The sequence below is a fragment of the Oncorhynchus clarkii genome, chromosome 26 (genome assembly GCF_045791955.1).
Source record: "Oncorhynchus clarkii lewisi isolate Uvic-CL-2024 chromosome 26, UVic_Ocla_1.0, whole genome shotgun sequence".
Lineage (NCBI taxonomy): Eukaryota > Metazoa > Chordata > Actinopteri > Salmoniformes > Salmonidae > Oncorhynchus > Oncorhynchus clarkii.
In genome coordinates, this window is record NC_092172.1 from 557,241 (window position 1) to 570,523 (window position 13,283).

At 38.1% G+C, this 13,283-nt stretch overlaps 1 pseudogene; it reads right to left on the minus strand.

Annotated features, from left to right (window-relative positions):
• Positions 1–3,829: 3,829 nt before the first annotated feature.
• LOC139385205 (4-galactosyl-N-acetylglucosaminide 3-alpha-L-fucosyltransferase 9-like) lies at positions 3,830–11,040 on the minus strand (annotated as a pseudogene).
• Positions 11,041–13,283: the final 2,243 nt, after the last annotated feature.

A 13,283-nucleotide genomic window follows, 5' to 3' on the forward strand; every position in this document is an offset into this window, starting at 1 on the left:
CTTTTGTATAATTGCCTCACTTGAAGAAAAACGGCCTTTCCAAAACAGTATTACTGTTGTCTTCAACGCTGGCTCTCCGGTATAAGTGTCTCTTTTCTTTACCCCTCATTCATAAAGCTGCTTTGAAGCACAAATCATTATTCAAAGCTGGCAACACTTGAAAGTTAAAACGAGACTGAAACATTAAAAATATATACACATTATTCAAAAGTGTTTAGAATGCCATTTGACGGTCTTGATTGAATGCATTTTATTTCATAATTTGAGAATAGGATTAGTTGACATAGCCAGAAGATCAAAGCAAGACAATGCCAGTGGCTGAGCTGAAGGCAAGCTTTTTATTAGCTAAAATCTTTGGCTGTGGCTGTAAAAATGTTATGGTTTGCTGACCCTAATAGGCTATGTGCTGCTGTTTTTTAGACTAGCAATATAGGTATTATTACCTACCTCAGCAAATGAATCAACTAGCTAGCTGTTGTTGTCAAAGCAGAGTTGGTCTACTCACAGGACACTACTCACTTTGTGCAGCTGGTGAAAATTTGTGTTAGCAATTTGTTATCAAAGCTTAGCTAGTCCATTAGTAGCTAGCTAATTTAGTGTGAGTATAAACACAGTCCAACCAAGGTTAGCCTAGATATTACAGCTGCCCACAATATTATCTACGGTAGGTAGACTGATTGACTTAGCTATGGTCTGTGCAGCTCTCCCTTGACTGGCAGCAGGCTATAACGCACCGCTGGCGCTGGGCTGATTCAGTATTTGGAACTAGGCTATGTCCCGGGCAGTATCAACCAATCACAGCCTGGAACAGTGGGAGAAAAAAATCCATTCAATCAAGACTGTTGAAGACTGTTGTTCTAAAATATTTCTACGTTATTTAATTAATGGTAGAGCTGTGGGGTGTTTTTAAAAAGAAAGTTACAGAATTCTGCTCGTCTACATGTCAGTGGACTAGTTTTGAGGATGGGACACATCATTACGAACGTCAGTCGTGTGCAGTAGATCTTCTGGGTGTCAACGAAAGTTGACGTTTCAACATGAAGAATCGTTTGGAAAGAAAATGACAGCCGATAGATGTCCTGTGGTCAGAGGCTATAGGGCGGCTGCCCGCTGCACACGGACGACATGCTTTATGTTGTGTCCTTGTCCCTTACACCACCTTATTAAAATAACCTTTCAGTTTATTTATTTAGTTTATTTATTGTCTATATAACAAATATTTATAATCATCCTCTTTACACTAATGGTCCCACTCACAGTAAATACAACAAAATGAAAACAACCTGAAAGTTGAGTATTTTCACCAGGTACAAACTAATCTTGCATAAAATATATTTTGAAAGTCTTACATACGTTTTGCGTTAAGATTCAACAGCAACTATTTAGGTTACTTTCTTTGAAGGTTACATATATAACCGAATTGAATTGGTTAAACAAAGGTTTTGATTCAATCTGTATAGCGGAATATCCCCGGTATAGTGCGATTATAATTTAAATGCAATGTTCCCGTGTTTGCGGAGACTGCATTCACGACAGACAGATATGTTAGCTCAATCGGAAAATTACCTTTAAATTTCAATCGCTCTATACCGCGGCTCCTCCGCTATACGGACTGAATCGAGCTTGAAACCACCACCTACCTGCACCATTGCATTGGTACCTTTTTGGTGGCGCAGCTAGTTAAATGTGTTTCAAGAGGGCGAGCACGTGTGTTTGCGAGGCAGAGGTCCAAGGTTATGGTCTCGGGGTGTGCTGGAGCAGGTGGAAGTGGCACAGCTAGGCAAGCACAGGGAAGTTCGTTACTGATACATAAAGCATTCACAACAACATAATAATACAAATTCATAACACATCCATGAAGGTGTAAGTAACATTTATAAAGACCTTCATGGTGTATTCATTCATAAAGCATCTACAGTAGGAACACAGAGATATGAAAATGTCAGGAATGGAGGTAGTTCGGAACACTGAAATGTCCTTAACTTTTAAATTCACCTTCTCAAACATTTATTATTATTACCTTAATTAACATTGATTGCATGTTACATGTGTTTTCCAACCATATAGCCAGATACTATAAATATCTGATGTATTTTTAGAACATGTAAGCAACAGTTATGTTTGATTTAAATAAAGGTTAAATAAAATAAATTACAATTTAAATGTAGTCTACAGAAGTTATATTGCCCATTCGGTTGACCGGTCAGTCTAACTCTGTGGTTCATATCTTTGATGGTCATTGTGACAAGTTTTCATACAATCTATAGATTGTGTGAATCTATCTGGCTATACATTTTGGAAATTAATTTAAAAGTAAACTAAAAGTATCAATGATAACACAACATGCATAGTGATACACAAAATGGAAATAGTACAAAAATAAACAGTATTTCAGAACCAATAAAGTAACATAAGGGAATAAATTGTTTTTTTGTTCTGCCCAAAATCTGTCGGTTCATAGGACTTTTATTTTCACATTTAAACGTCACTAATGACAAATAATATTACTGTATGCTTATTGAATGTATTCTTAAGGTCTTTGATGTTACTGATTTCATGGGTGTGTTATGAATAGTTTATATATGCTGATAAGAATGCTTCATGTATTCAACCTTCAAAGAAAGTGTCCCTACACTGTATTTGAACTGTAGCTACAACATACCAGCATCATAATATTGTCGTAAACATGACATACTGACAGGTATTATTAACATAAGTTTGTCACTTACACATCAAGGCTAAAATGGTTAGCTGTAGTGTAGGTAACCTGGCATTGTGTTATAAACAGAAGTGTAAAAAATTCAATAAAATGACACTCCTTATGTTTATTTTGGTGAATTATGACATAATTATGTAAGGTATCTGCAGTTACAGTAAAGTGATCATTAATACGCGTTATATCCTAGCACCTAATCATACCCTAATTCCAATTGGCACATTCACGTCTTATCTCTCCACTGCTGCTGTGCATGATCCAGATGGGTGTTACACATTGCAGGTGGATGAGGTCAGAGAGCTTTTACTGGAAATGTGAAGTGCTTAGACTTGATGAAAGTGCTAAATGGCGCTAAGTGTAATAGGCCAATATCATAGATTATAGAAAAAATGTAATGAAAGGTTAGTGGCTGGTAGGATAATGTTATGACAATATTAAACTAATGAAATTGTGAATAGTTTACTTCATTAAGGTAGTGTTACCCTTTAGGAAAAACTGTCACGACATTTCTCATGGTTATGACACATTTATGTAGTCTTGATAGGTGTCAACAACTAAAAATTGCAAGTGACATTAACTGTTGTCATAACACTTGTTATAACTACTTCAGAAATGTTTGTTATATTATGACTCTTATTATGTACAGTTCAAATAAAGTGTTACCGATTCAACCATCATGCTGAGAGCTGTTTAGATGCATTGTTCAGTGGAGAAAATGTTGACAAAATTAGCATTTACACAGCATGGTATGAAAACTGAGCTTGGGGCATTTTAAAGAACTGCAATGCATTTAATGTGATAATGCCCGCTAAGAAACCACTATTAGCATAATAAGTTCACTATTCTCCCCTGACACACTTTGTCAGTATTTTTTTGTTATCTTTCCTTCTTTCTACAATGTGTTACTGTACACACACGATCAAAGATGACTATCCATTTGTTTTGCAAATGCAACCTTGCAAAAATAAATTGAGGGTGATTTCTCAAAAACACACATGTACAATATACAGTAGATAACAAAACTGAACTACTTTTACATTTGAAGTTCAGTAAACACTGCATAGATGACTGTATCACGAATTTTAGATGGTATTTTATCATACAATGTCGCAATTCAATAAATAGTACATAAATATTTTAATTGAAACAACTATTTCTTCAATTACTAACTGAATATTTTTTGTTGTATTTATTTAACTTTCATTTAATCTTGGGAGCCCATTGAGACCAGTGACTCATTTTCAATAGTGCCCTGAGGACAACAAATTCAACATGAACATTCCACAGAAAAAAAGGAAAAAAAATACTAGTTACAATTACAAAAACTACAATTTCAACACCACAATATTGTGTATACTGCCAGATGAAAGATGTGGCATGTCAGCTTGATTCCCAAGTTACAGTACATCATAAAAAAACACATAGCAGCAAATGTGGTCACGTTCAGAGATTAAATATAAAAGTGTTATTTTATAAAACAAATATTAAATGCATTGCAAATGACTACAACATAAATACATGATTGAATGAAAATGCAATAGACAAAGTAAGGCTGAGCAAATCTGGCTGGTAACAAAATAAAAAAAGGGAATGGCTAATTTGGGCCCCTGTAACCACTGAGAAAAACATGTTGAAGCATTGTCCATGACTAAAGATATTTTTCAAGCAATGCCTCCAACAGCAAAACAACAATTTCTTGGGCCTTCAAGGTGTTCCACCCCAATACCATTTATCGAGGTTATTGAATGCCTTGTACTCTTTGTGCCTTCTGAGATAATCACCTTTTTCACCTTAAAGTGCCGTCGCCACTCAAAGTACCTGAGGTACATTTCCTCATTTTTGTCCAAGAGCAGGAGATAGTCAGCCAACTCTTTTGGAGAGGTGAAGTCATCCACATGGATAAAAGCATCCCCCTGGACAAAGTTCTCATAGTTCTGTCTTGGCGGGCCTAAAACCACAGGCACCGTCCCTACAGAGAGTGGGTTATACAGTTTCTCTGTGATGTAGTCTTTGTGAATTGAGTTCTCAAATGCCAAGTAGAATTTACAACTGGCGATGGTAGGAAAGTAGTCTTGATCCGCAATGTACTCCCCAAAGGCTTGTCCGTAAGCGCGAACCTCAATGTGTTTGTATAGCTCGTTGTAGTACTTCACTCGCACATGATCCGGGTTCCAGTTGCTGACAATCCAGCAGATCAATTTGCTTTTGCTCGGAGGCACGAAATCCTCGTCCCCTTGGGCCGTCACGATCGACCCATAAGGCACTTCGATATCAGCATCCTGGCGATAGTTCAGAGTTAAATTGAACAGGTTTTCGATACCGGGCAGCTGAGAGGAGTGAGATGGTGACTCTAGATTCATCCATATCCACTTTTGGAAGGAGGGACGCTGAAGGGGGGGCAGGTTGGAGAGATCAGTACAGATATCCCTGTGATGTATGACGACCCCATCTGACTTATTATATAGGTTCCGATCTGCTGTGATGAAACAGCCTTCAATGTTGAACAGAGAGCTGCAGACACCCAGGTCTGTCCAAAGGGCCAGAGCCAGACGAGTACAGTGGTCAGGTTTTTGTCACTCTTGGCGGAGAAGAGGTTTTTAACTCGGATTGTGGATGCTGTTGACTCTACGGGACCTGATAGCCAGCTAGTAGACGGTTTAAAGTACATCAAAAACAGAGTCACAAAACAGCCCAGTAGGAAGGTGCCAACTAGAAGGGGTCGTAGAATTCTGTGGAAAGGTGCAGATGGCATACTCTGTCCTATAAAGATACGTAAAAAAAACAAAAATTAAACTCAATAAATCTATGAATTCCTTATTTAATCAGAATGACTTTTTCCAGTGAATAAGAGGAAGAGAGGAATGATGACAAAAGTTTGAGATTGTTTGTAAGTGTCTGTCCTTGCCTTATACAGTACGAGAGGGCCAACAATGTTAAACAATAGTTTTTACATTCTCTTGTCACGTTCAATGAACTGTTTGGCAAACATTTTTGTTGTGGCTCGTGCAGTGTGAGAAGTGTGTTGAGGCAATTTGTGAATGGGCACACTAGATTAGCTCGCCCGGTTTGCAGAGTAGGCAGAGATTCAACTAGGGGCCGATAAAATGGCTCCAAATGTGAATCTTCACTGGGCAAGGTAAATCAAGTGTGCCTTTCGAATACCTACAATAACCAATGGATATAAACATAAACAAACTATGGTGCAAAAGGTACAGGGCCTATGAAAGTCTGCTCTGCTGTGAACCGAGTATGGTGATGATTTATAATATCTTCTCAGATGATTGTGAGAAGCAGCTGTCTTACATACCTCAAGTCTAAACTTCTCTGTCAAAGTTGAGAGACCACGTCCACAAATACTACTAACAGCCCTCTTTCTTAACTTGTACCATGTCGTGCAGTGTGGTTTGAATAAAGACAGAAAGACGTGGAAGCTTTTTAAAGTACAGTGCTTCCCACTGGGCAAAGATTGGTTGCATTAACGTTGTTTCCGCGCCATTTCATTTAAAAAAAATGTAATCTGATGACGTTGAATCAACATGAAAAACGGATTGGATTAACAAAAAGTAATCAATGTAAGGGAATTTTGTATTTTTCACCCAACTTAGAACCTAAATCCACTGACATGATGAAATGTTTGGTTGATTTCACATTAGTTGACATCTCAACCAAATGTTAATCAACATTAGACATTGAACTGACATCCGTGCCAAGTGGGTTGGGCTAGTTTGCGATTGGTAAAAAAGCATTGTCTCTCCCTAGCAGTCTTATAATTCTAATTTGCACTGAGAAGTACATATCTAAAAAGGTAATGTAACATTGAATCTGCATTAAATCATTTTACTATTAGTTCTAAAGTATCAAAGAAAAAAAGAACTATTCCACACCTGGTAGATTTGACTTTGTGCTGAAATCCAGGCAAGGAAAAAAGTCATGGAATTCTGAAGGGGCAGGTTCTACATTGGCTCAGTAGTAGTGTTTGAAGTAGTGTTTGAATGAGGTGTGGCTGCACACAGTTGGAATAAGGTCCTTAGTCATCTAGTGATTTTGGTCTGATGTTGAGTTCCCAGGTCATCTCATTGATGTATCCTTAAGAAAAAAAGAACAAGTGGGGTTACAATAGTTTGTTAAAAGGGAGTATCCGAAGGCACCCTAACTAACTGTTTCAGTTTTAACCATGTTTTGAGGCTATACAGTGTTTGTTTACAATCACATTGTTTACAAACAGAGTAAAACAAGCTTATATTTTGAGTTCTGATGAGGTATGGCAGATGAACTAAGCTGATGAGGCATGTATACATTATATATTCTTCAAGAATCAATGGGTAGATCATTAATTTATAAGTACAAGAATGGATAGCAACTAAGTATCCTAGCTTTAAAGGGATAATGTGTGTTGCTTCAAATATAAGCTTGTTTTTGTAGCAATCTCAGATTGCCCATTTAAAGTGCAAATATTGAATTGCTATATTCATTTTTGGACTTGTAAATTAATAATATATATTCATTGATTCTTAAAGAATATATAATTTATATGCCTCATCAGCTTAGTTCAACTGTCATACCCCATCAGAACCTGCAATATAAGCTTGTTTACACCAATGTTTGAAAACAATGTAAATGTGAAAAAAAACACTGTAAAGCCTCAAAACATGGTTAAAACTGAAACAGTTACAGTGCCTACGGAAAATATTCAGACCCCTTGACTTTTCCCACATTTTGCTAGGTTACAGCCTTATTCTAAAATATATTAAATTGTTTTTTTCTCTCAATCTTTTTTATTTTAATTTTATTTCACCTTTATTTAACCAGGTAGGCTAGTTGAGAACAAGTTCTCATTTACAACTGCGACCTGGCCAAGATAAAGCATAGCAGTGTGAACAGATGGAGTAAACAATTAACAATTCAATAACACAGTAGAAAAAAAAAGAAGTCTATATACATTGTGTGCAAAAGGCATGAGGAGGTAGGCGAATAATTACAATTTTGCAGATTAACACTGGAGGGATAAATGATCAGATGGTCATGTACAGGTAGAGATACTGGTGTGCAAAAGAGCAGAAAAGTAAATAAATATAAACAGTATTGGGATGGGGATGAGGTAGGTAAATTGGGTGGGCTATTTAAATCTAAGCACAGTACCCCATAATGAAAAAGCAAAAACTGTTTTTACTCAGTACTTTGCTGAAGAACCTTTGGCAGTGATTACAGCCTCACGTCTTCTTTGCACAACTGTATTTGGGGAGTGTCTCCCATTCTTCTCTGCAGATCCTTTCAAGCTCTGTCAGGTTGGATGGGTAGCGTTCCTGCACAGCTATTTTCAGGTCTCTCCAGAGATGTCCGATCAGGTTCAAGTCCGGGCTCTGGCTCGGACCCTTAAGGACATTCAGAGACTTGTCCCGAAGCCACTCCTGTGTTGTCTTGGCTGTGTGCTTAGGGTTGTTGTCCTGTTGGAAGGTTAACCTTCACCCCAGTAGGTCCTGAGTGCCCAGGTCCTGAGTGCTCTGGAGCAGGTTTTCATCAAGGAACTCTCTGAACCTTCCTCCATTCATCTTTGCCTCAATCCTGAATAGTCTCCTAGTCCCTGTCACTGAAAGACATCCACACAGCATGATGCTGCCACCACCATGCTTCACCATAGGGATGGTGCCAGGTTTCCTCCAGACGTGACACTTGGCAGTTCAATCTTGGTTTCATCAGACCAGAGAATCATGTTTCTCATGGTCTGAGAGTCTTTAGGTGCCTATTGGCAAACTCCAAGCGGACCATCATGTGCCTTTTACTAAGGAATGGCTTCAGTCTGGCCACACTACCATAAAGGCCTGATCGGTGGAGTGCTGCAGAGATGGTTGTCCTTCTGGAAGGTTCTCCCATCTCCACAGAGCAACTCTAGAGCTCTGCCAGAGTAACCATCAGGTTCTTGGTCACCTCCCTGACCAAGGCCCTTCTCCCTCGATTGCTCAGTTTGGGCAGGCGGCCAGCTCTAGGAAGAGTCTTGATGGTTCCAAACTTCTTCCATTCAAGAATGATGGAGTCCTTCATTGCTGCAGACATTTTTTGGTACCCTTCCCCAGATCTCTGCCTCGACACAATCCTTTCTCAGAGATTAACGGACAATTCCTTCCACCTCACGGCTTGTTTTTTGCTCTCACATGAACTGCCAACTGTGGGACCTTATATAGACAGATGTGTGCCTTTCCAAATCATATACAACCAATTTAATTTACCACAGGTGGACTCCAATCAAGTTGTAGAAACATCTCAAGGATGATCAATGGAAACAGGATGCACCTGTGCTCAATTTGACGTCTCATAGCAAAGGGTCTGAATACTTATGTAAATAAGGTATTTCTGTTATTTATTTTTAATACATTTGCAAAAATTTATACAAACCTATTTTCACTTTGCCATTATGGGGTATTGTGTGTAGATTGCTGATTTTATTTTATTTTATTCAATCCATTTTAGAATTAGGCTGTAACGTAACAAAATGTGAAACAAGTAAATGGGTTTTCATCAAAACAGAGGCGGGGTATCTGCTTTGTTAAGGATTCTGGCTTTAAATCAGGGTAGACTTGCACCACTGGAATAACTTGGTGATACTACTTTACATGTTTGACTGGCCTGATACTGAACTTGATTAATCTCAGTGTTAACCTATTGAGTTAAAGCCTAGGCCCTAGGTATACGTTCTGGGAGCTAACACAATTCTTCAGGTCTTAGGCAAGAATGCTCATCACACATGCATACTGATAGTTCAATTAAGCACCTACTCCCCCACTACACATTAACTGAATCACTTTCAGAAAAATACAGTTTTCAAATATCCATGTCACACACATCAATAGCATGCATATGAGCATGCTGCCATCTTAAGGCTGAGTGAACACATAATGTTCCAAGCTCTTGTAAATTGAACACACACCTGTGACCTGCATGTTACATAAGAAAATAAAAAGCAAATCAAATAATGCCTGTGTAGAATTAGACTACTCTTTTCATATATTCCATATTTTCTTGAAACAGTTACAAAGAAATGATTCTAGTTAAACCAGTAACTTTCCAATTTCCAGTCTTTCACAATTTTCTAGCTTATTGCCTTATGGCAGCACTATTTTTCTATACAGACAGGCATTTGTGACTGAGCAGTGGTTAAGAGAGCATTAAGAGAGCATCATCAGCCATTAATGGACTAGGGTAGACAAATGCACCTCATTTTAAAGGCTTACAGTATCAATGCATTTTCATGTACACCAAATCCTCTTACATGACAGGAATCCACTTTCTGTAAGTATTAGAGTGATACGATGTGCTTAAAAGGTTGAAATGTATAAAGTTGGATTTAAGGGAAAGCTATAGTATGCAAAATAGGACTGTATTCAAATGATAATGATGAAGGTTGAATGGAAGCAGACAAATAAACTGTGAGGGTGAGACGTTTAGAATAATAGTTCATCATTCACAGGTGGCATAGTTAGGTCTCCATGGTGATCAAAACTAAAGTTAAAGAAATAAATTATATAGAGAAATTGCTATGGCTCATTGCGCTTATTTTCATTTGGTAAATGTATAAGTTTATGCAGGGATCAAAATGTTTTTTCAAACTAGTATGACAACTGGGGGGTGGGGGTGCAATGGTCTTGTGTAGGCTATTGGCTCTATCAGAGGGCGGGATAAAACAGGACCATTTTCAGATTGGCTATTATAATAATTTTTCCTGCATTTCTCGTTTGGTTTGGCTACACTGGCGAAAGGTTGAAACGAGCAGTATCAAAAGTAAGAATTCATTTTCAGCCGGTGCAACTGAAGGTCATTTAAAAACCAGTTGTAGCCTAAACACGCTTGCAATGAGTGTCATTCAACATTGTAGTTGGTGTGTAAAATAAAATCTATTGGTAAAAAATGTAGCCTTATATTATTGTAGCCCTATTCCCTCTGGTTAACAAACGCCCTTTTACGCACCAACAGAGCTTCAAATCATGTGGGCCATATATAAGCATCTTTGAGAACACTGACAGGCGTGTAAACATGACAGACGTGTAAACATAGGCTACTCCTTATCCTCATTCATAGTGGGGCAAATCATCGAAGACAAATGCCTATAACGTCAATGACCTTAATACAAAAGTGTATTTTTCTTAATGCAAAAATGGTGACTTGAATGATGAGATATATGCATTTCCTTCGGATTCTTCTTGATGTTTTATTTATAATTAGCTAGCACATCTTGGCTTGCGAAACGAGGTACCACTGCTTTGACACGGTGCGGAGAAAAATCAATTTTACTCACCATCTCGACAAGCATGTATTAAAATATGCATATCTTCCCATTGCTTTTCCGGGTCGTTCCCTCATACATACAGTCCTACATGCCGAAAACGTTAAGGATGCAAATAAATATTTGCGCTGATGGCAATATTTGCAGTAATTGGCCAGGATTCATAGGAGCCGAAACCCATAACGTTTCCGCGAACTTGCAATGTAAGGTGGCTATATAAAATCCCCCTCCCATGCGACCTAACTGAGAAGGTTAGCAGAATTCGAAAATGACTGTTATTCTCAATTCAGTAAATTTGAGCAAATGCATCGTTTCGTTAAATATAAGGACGCCATGTAAGGGACGTGATGCGATGTGGTATAATTCCTCACTGGCTGCCCATGCGCTACCTTCCTTGCCCCTATTTACCGACAATGCAGATATAGGCTGAAAGTGTATTCGTGATACCGAATGTAGGTAGCCTAGCAGAGATTCTATCAGTTGGGCATGCGTTCAAAAAATGCATTACTGAATAAATGTAATGTGTATCATACGTTCCCCATCTTTCAATTAGGAATGCATGTGCAATATTGACGCTGCTCATACAATTATTTGTTCGCAGGTGACGTGGTTTCAACGTAAATTATTAAAATGACATGTAGCCTACAACATAGGCATAACCTATATGTAAAACCCATACTCATTAAATTGACAAGATTCGTGATCAATTAAAGTTTACTTGATAGGGGATTATTCAAATAGACTATCTAAATTGTTCAAAGATTCAGTAGCCTACTATGCGCATTACAAGAGATAATGTTGAGGCTGATTCGTAGGACGTAACCCAGGTTGGTAATGTTAATATGACAATGTTTGCCCCTTTTGTTAACTGTCCTGTATTTAAAGAAATAAGGTAGGAAAACCCTGAAATAACAATAGTAGCCTAAATGTACACAATGTTTATTTTAATTAAGGATGTATATATGCGTGCATTATGGTTTACAATTAACAGAAACTTAGCTGCTTAGTCATTGTTATGTACAGTGCCTTCAGAAAGTATTCACACACCTTGATATTTTCCACATTTTGTTGTGTTACAGCCTGAATTTTAAATGGATTATATAGATATGTTGTCATCAATGGCCTACAAAAAAAAGTGTAATTATGATTTGACATTTTTACAAATTAATAAAAAATGAAATGTTGAAATGTCTTGAGTGAATAAGTAAGTATTAAACTCTGTTTATACTCATAACTCTTTGTTATGGCAAGCCGAAATAAGTTTAGGAGTAAAAATGTGCTTAACAAATCACATAATAAGTTGCATGGACTCACTCTGTGCGCAATAATAGTGTTCAACATCATTTTTGAATGACTACCTCATCTATGTACCCCACACATATCTAAGGACCCTCAGAAAAGCAGTGAATTTCAAAACACAGATTCAACCAAAGACCAGGGAGGTTATACAATGCCTCTCAAAAGGCACCTATTGGCAGACAGTTTATACAGTAGTGCAATGAAGTAGGAACTGTCACATTGTGGTGTTTTGTACAGACCCCGGTTAAGAATGTCCTAGACAAAAAGCATATTCAATTCAGACCCTCCTTTAAAAGTGCTTTTTAGCCCAGGAAGGGGTTTAAATCTGGGTAGCCCCTACCTACAGTGAGGGGGGAAAGTATTTGATCCCCTGCTGATTTTGTACGTTTGCCCGCCCACTGACAAAGAAATGATCAGTCTATAATGTTAATGGTAGGTTTATTTGAACAGTGAGAGACAGAATAACAAAAAAAATCCAGAAAAACGCATGACAAAAATTTTGATTTGCATTTTAATGAGGGAAATAAGTATTTGACCCCCTCTCAATCAGAAAGATTTCTAGCTCCCAGGTGTCTTTTATACAGGTAACGAGCTGAGATTAGGAGCACACTCTTAAAGGGAGTGCTGTCTGTTACCTGTATAAAAGACACCTGTCCACAGAAGCAATCAATCAATCAGATTCCAAACTCTCCAACATGGCCAAGACCAAAGCGCTCTCCAAGGATGTCAGGGACAAGATTGTAGACCTACACAAGGCTGGAATGGGCTGCAAGACCATCGCCAAGCAGCTTGGTGAGAAGGTGATAACAGTTGGTGCAAATATTCGCAAATGGAAGAAACACAAAATAACTGTCAATCTCCCTCAGCCTGGGGCTCCATGCAAAATCTCACCTCGTGGAGTTGCAATGATCATGAGAATGGTGAGGAATCAGCCCAGAACTACACGGGAGGATCTTGTCAATGATCTCAAGGCAGCTGGGACCATAGTCACCA